Raw genomic sequence first — 7051 nt, 5'->3', positions numbered from 1 at the left:
TTTTTCTCATATCAATACTAGATCAGGAAATCCTTAGTTTTCCTTAAGGTAAAATAAAAGAAATTGATTTTAGTGCATTATACAGAGACAAACTATACAATATTCAAAATATTTGATGACAAAAACATTGTCAGAAAAAAAAGATTTGTACTTAAATGCAAAATGCACTTATATTTTATTTGACATCCACGTTAAGCAGTGTTGTAACAAAGTGGAAGTGATTAGGAGAGAGACACTGAATCAGTTGTGAAGTGGAATGCCACATAAAATCACCATGACCTCAGATTTTTCTGTGGCCTTCCAAATAGCTCTAAAACAATATGTGGAGTGCTTTATTAAATAGAATCTGAGTCAGAGAAGCTCCACAGAAGGCAAGCATGGTCAAATGGAATTCAAACTCACATAATTTCAGATGCACTAGTGAAAAGCAAAACATGCTTAGACTAGGAGCTATTGAGATGTTTCATGGAGTGAAAAAAATATGCTTTTCTATATTTCATTATAACAATACATTGTGATCAAATCTATATCTCCTGCCTTTTGGGTTATAAAGAAATGGATTACAAAGTTTGGTGGGAAATAATTTAAAGGTATAGTGGAGGATGTTCTTTTTCCGGGTGGATCATCAAAATAACTTGTGCTCCTAATTGTCAATCATTCTAGTGTGTTTACGTCCTACATGCTCATCCCCATTTTCACTTAAGCCAGGCATACACTGTGCAATATTTTCAATCGTTGCACCCAGCTACAGCTCAAACCGCAGGTTTTAAAAGTTCACAGCTCACGATGCATGTTCTGACACTGTTTGGCCCGACGCTCTGATGTGACCTTATGATGGCCGACTGAATTTAAAACATGTTTGATTTTCACCCAACCTTATGATTCCTGATCGGGAGGGGATCGTGAGAGGCTGATAGCCCCTCATTACCCCCTGTTTACCACACGACACACGATGCATGATGAGCTTGAAAGTTGGCCCGATCGAAAAATTCTCACATGACCGGAGAGTCGGCCGAAAAAGGCAACAAAAATCGTACACTGTATGCCCGGATTTACTGGTTGTAAGTCTGACATAGTGGAAAAATGACAAATCTTTTAAAAAGTAAGCTTGTATTAGCGATCCAAACAGCAACTTTTAAACAGAGCGTGCACAAGGAGAAAAGGTGCATGCGCCTGCACACATTTAATAGGCTTTCCCTCATGGGCGCGGGTATGGGTTTAAATGGACAGGGCTTCAACTAGTCTGTACAAAGTCTGTACAAATGGTGGCTGGCATCAGATTATGTGTTTATATATACATATTAAGGGGGGTATAAATGCTTTGTTAACTACTGTATATGCACTTATTTGTTTTGCAGCATTAGAGTGAGTGTGGTGTGTTGTAAACCCAATCTTTTTAATCACATTTCCACTCAGAATTGGTGTCCTCTGCCTTTATTGTTTCAGTCTCATCCTTGAATAAAGAATTATCAAAGCCCCAATAAATCACAGCATGGTCATGTAAATGTTAAAGAGTGATCCATACATAGTAAGTGCTAGTGGGTGGTAAATTGTTTTGTCAGCATGGAGCTTTGCTGACAGAGGAGTGCAGAAATGTCCATTTTGTCCTTGTGGCAACAGCGTCTGCACCTGCTTCTCTGCAAATACATGTATAGGCACTAATCTAAACCCATTAAGTTGCACAGAGAGGAGAGAAGGTTGACATGTCTAATCCTTAGCTGAACTGTAGAGCGACAAATAAATTACAAATAAAGAAAAGACAAAGAAGAGGGAGAAAATGATGCAATTTTTTCAGCTTTGCATGGCCCGGTCACATGTCCCCTCTTTGAACCCCTAAGGACCTGCAAAGTGCTGAGCAGCCGCAAAGCAGCACACCAGAACAGACAGGCCCAGCGGTACTCCCTCTCCACATCTACTCAACCAGATATCCCCCCCACTGGAGCTCTACTGACACATGCACGTTTAAACATCTGCAAGTACAACATCCCTGCTGTTTTGCTGCAGTGCAAACTTGGGCACACCAAGTTTGTTCCCCCTGTAAAACAAAGTCAACTACTTTGCCTTTAATAAGTATTCACGCCCTTTTTGTATTGTTACCCTGTTAACTTTTCAACTTTTTTGGGGGGAGAAGGCTTTGTTGCAAAAGGGAAACACAATTACATCATAACCATGAAGATAAAGGAGAATGATTCATGGTTTCCATTTTTAGAATTATTCTTATCCTTTTCCAAGGATAGTGATATTTTTTGGAGGTGCTGTAACTATTAGGTACTGTAACTTAGTAACTATTTTAGAGTGTAGTATTAAGTTAATTATTCCAAACATACTATAATAACACATTTTCAAAATACACAATTCATAAAATAAAATAAAAAACATCAATTTGACATACAGACCACCACCAATTGTATGATTTGTACACTTATTAAGATCTTGAAAATTTGGAATGAACCCTAAACAGACTTCCCTGCATGTTTATTGAAAGCAGCTCTTATTTTGTTCCCACTTTAAACCACTAGAGGGTTAAGCTCCCCACACTTGATGGCTGCTGATGTATGCTGCAGGTTTAACTGCATGTAACCCCATTCGCCCTGAACCAGACCTCCCTCTGCTCTCTTATCCACTGGTCTAAATGAAGCAGTCCTCCTCCGCTTGATTAACGTGATGCAACGCTCTCCTAATTGGATTCTCCACAGAACAAGGTCTTTTTATTTGTAATGCGTTATCTGTTTTCTGGATTTCTTCCACAGCATCAGGGAGATGTTGTCATTCCAATGATAAACACTATTTTCACTTGAGCCTTTATTACTAGACACCATGTGCAAAGAAATGGAGATAAATGATCATGGATCCTGCAGCTCAGATATGCAACTGTACGCTCTCACCTCCTGTGCACTTCAACACTGCCGACGGCCTCTACTCCTCCTCCACATGGGAGCTGCACCGGCAAACAAATGACCAGCAGAATACACACTTTGAAGAAGGAGGGGGAGGAGGGGATTGTTTTGTAACACCACGCTCAGAAGACACTCCTCAAGAAAAATGCATTGGCTGTTTGACTGTTTGGCCTGCATAATCCTTATCTATAGAAAGGATAGACTACACCGCAAAGCCTCCTCTGTCCACGAGCAGCATATATTTCTTCACTCATAAATTATGATATGGTTGTACATTCACTTGTTTGGCTTGCTGACATGTGTTTGAAAGGCGATATTCATCTTGAAGTCCTGTAATATGATAAACAGAAGCTCTCCCAGCTTTTCAGGAGCTTAGAGCAGGCGTGGAGCAGATATTGATGCAGTGGAGGGAAAGTGAGGAAACACTGAAACATAGAGGGACCCTGAACCTTCACTGTGAATTAATGTATTTGCTTCACATCTGTTAGGGTAACATATGTTTGCGCCCTGGTGTGACTCCTGACCCACTGCCCTCGTGAGTAAATTGAGGAAGCTACAGTGTCTCGAGATGATATTCATACCCTGAACTTTTTTTTTCAGGTTTTGTCACCTTTCAACTATGAACAGTAGATGTTATTTAAATGTAATGTAAAAGATTCAAGAGAAAGTATTTCATTATTGTGCAGAACAAGTAAAACGGTGCACAAGAAAATACATTTCAGGAAACGTGCCAACCTTGCTTTGATGAAAAAACAGTTGCTGATCCTCAGATTTTGGGAATCTAGAGAGTATAATTACTGCAATTGTGCCTTGCAAAATAGGTAAAGCAAAGTTTACACACATTTCACATTTTTGGAAAGAAATCATTGATGTTCATGTCTTCCCACTTTAACTTAACTGAATCAAGGTCTAGACTGTATGTGCCACACTCTCTTTTATTCACCTCCTCCATATAGATACTTGAAACAATGGGTGAAAACGTGGAGCCAATGGCATCGAAATGTTTCTGTCAGTAAAAGTTTTCACTGTTTTTTGAAGTATGTTAATAGATAGAGGTCCAACAGGTCACAAATCTGGTTAGGTGCTAAAGGCGTCCTATCTTTCAGGGATTCATCATGTTCCAGTTGTGTCTGTTCCCTTTATGTTGGAATGCAGTTGAAAAGAGAGGGTAAATCAAAAGAAACAATGGTTTTTACATATAGCCAGTGTCTAATACAGGACTTTGGAAATTAAGTCTGCAGAGTTTGCATGTTGTGTGATTTGCATGTGGAGCTGAAATTGTTGTAAGATATTTTGCAACGGTTTATGTAACCAAGTTAACCCTGCTGGCATTGGAAACTCTTCCTTCTGCATTTTCAGGCCATATATGCATGGTTGGGCCCCGCTTAGCTATGGTCTATAGTAGAGACAGCGATTGATGGCTCTTTCTCTTTTCAGTTTTTGGAGATGTTGTTCCCCCATAGATTCCACTGAATTCTTTGCTGAATTCTTTGCTGCATTTACAACATATATGTTGCCTGAGCAAGTCATTAGCTAGAAAGTCATTTATTGATAGATCTGTGGGCTATGAAATACATAGGTATTTTACAGTTGTTATTGTTTTGCAACCCAATCTTCCCTCAAACATCCCCACAGTGTTATCCCTGCAAGATATATTCATGTCAGTCTTTCCACAATTTTATCTTTCTCAGTATACCCTGGTAAAATATACAAGGATTATGATTATACAGACACACAACGTAAAAAAATGTCTTGGTGTCATGTGGCTTTGTAGTTTTTTGACACATTTAGCATCATAAGGGGAACCAATGAATTCAAAAGAAACATGAATCTGGAAATGGAGAACTGCAGGAAGTCAGTTGAACTTTCTGGTTTGTCTGATAGGAGAAAGCACACTGGTCAGGATGGAGTTGGTTGCTGACAACAGATGGCTGATACATTTCCATACTTGAAAGATGAAGGGCGGGTATCACTGATCTGTAGGGGTTTGATTCAGTGGGCTCTGCAAGAGAGAGGGAGGGCAGGGAGTCAGGTGATGAAGACTGGGAACTGCCGCACAGAGGTAAGACCCTTTCCATTAAGATCGGAGACAAACTGAGGTACAATAATGAAGTCTGCATTAAAACTGATTACAAAGAAGACACATAAACAAGAAAGATATTCCTGTTTTAGATCTTTGGCTGGAATACCATCAGGGGTAATCACCCAGTAAAGAGAGATGATATTTCACCTTCTTATATAGACGCTAGTTATCTTGAAAATTTTCTGAGGTGTGCACTAGCAAAGATCCTTTCTGTGACAGGAAGCTCACTAAGCAAAACAACAGAGACCCTAACACTTGGTATGAATACCCTTGCAGGGAACTGTACCCCGCCCCTCAGAGAAGAACTGAAAAAGGACAGCACACTCTCATAGAAAAGTAATCTTTTTACATCGCGACTTGTATCAGAATCTAATAAGAGCAGCAGTTTTTGGCCCACCTTGACCTGGTTGTGAACTCTGTAGTTAATACGCAGCGCTTATTATTTTACCATCAATCAGCAGTGAGGCAGGCAGGGTGCTCTCTCACCTCACTGTGCTGCCTTGCAATCTAATTGTGCTCGAGCTTCATCAGTTTCCAGAACAATCAATTCCTCCTCTGGCTGGATGAGAGCAACTGTGTGCCCTGAACCGCTGCACAGCCTTTCAATATGAGCTCCATCCTGCAGGCCTCCCTCACCACAGAGCCAGGAGTGGTGGCTGTGCTGGCCTGGACCAGCCCTGGCTCCAAACCTGTGTTCCATCATCATTTTTCTATCATATCTCTTCTGACAGCTCAAGTCTCTTTGTGAAGCTTTGAAAATCAAGATGTGGTGAGAATGTGATGAGACCCTTGAGGAAGTGACTGAACTTTTGAACTGGCATGTGGGGACAGTCGGGGGCCAGCGCAGACAATATTAAGTGCGCCACTGCCTCAGAGCTGTCACTAATGGGGTAAACATTGACATACGAGCTCAGTCTCGAACAACCGTTCATCTGAGCAACTCTAGTAACCTTGAGAGGAGGCAACATCCTCCTGTCGCTGATAAAAGCAAACAGTGATTATTTTCATAAACACATACCCCAACAAGAGTCATGATTCACTATGATACTAACAAACTTGTATGTAATATAGAAGCATTATTGTACTATATTTAGTGTCATTCACTAAGTGCATACCTGTGTAATATGAATCTCATCTGTTTAACAACAACTCATCCTTCTTGCATGCTATTATGAATGTGCTTGTCATGAAGACAGTTTATATTCATCTATTTTGCAAATTCCTGAAGGATCCCACCATGATGACACAACATGTGATGAGGTTGCATTATGATGCAGATCATAATGCAACAATGTTGTCTTTGGGTCTCTGGCTCATGCTATGCACCAAACTTATTTATGTGTCATTGCTGAAGATGAAGATATATGGCTCTTTTAAATCTCCTAACAATGCCAATCAATAACTATGTATGTCTCAGTATTGTCATATTTCATACATCAGCTCCATTGTTGCAAGATGACAGTGATTATTCTCCACTGCGATGCAGCATAAATGCATTCAAATCATTCTTTTGGTGACCAGAAACACCTGAACTAATCTATATCTCTGATCTAACAGCTTTGTAGGTATGGAGCAAAAGGGCAGTCTATCCAAGATGGCCATCAGTTTGGGTGCAGTGATAAAGAAAGTGATTTTTTATTATTATTATTTCTTTTACATTGTAACACAAACTTCAGTTGGATTGAAATTTACATTTAATTGGCTCACAAAAAACACTTGGCAGTAATTCTGGAGCTAAAGAAACAATTATATGTTTTACAATAATTCAAAAATCTCCAAAAAGTGTGGTGTGCTCTTTTATTGAGCCCCTTTAGTCTTAAGCACCTCAATAAAATCATGTGCATTGATTTCAAAAGTATAAAATTTGTACATAGTGTGTAAGATTTTAAACCTTAAGCCTTTAAGCCTTAAATGCTTTAACCGACATAATTATGATGATTGGAGACATCACAAAAACCTCAGTTTAGAGAAAGTTGGAACAAAGTTTAATTATTTCATTAAAGCTCTCTGGTCAGATCAAACCTAATTTAAGGGTTTTGGGAAACATAAGATATGCTGTGTGGTAGAATAA

The sequence above is a fragment of the Cyprinodon tularosa genome, unplaced genomic scaffold, assembly GCF_016077235.1.
Source record: "Cyprinodon tularosa strain WSP-4 unplaced genomic scaffold, ASM1607723v1 ctg158, whole genome shotgun sequence".
Taxonomy (NCBI): domain Eukaryota; kingdom Metazoa; phylum Chordata; class Actinopteri; order Cyprinodontiformes; family Cyprinodontidae; genus Cyprinodon; species Cyprinodon tularosa.
This window is presented reverse-complemented; position numbering follows the sequence as displayed.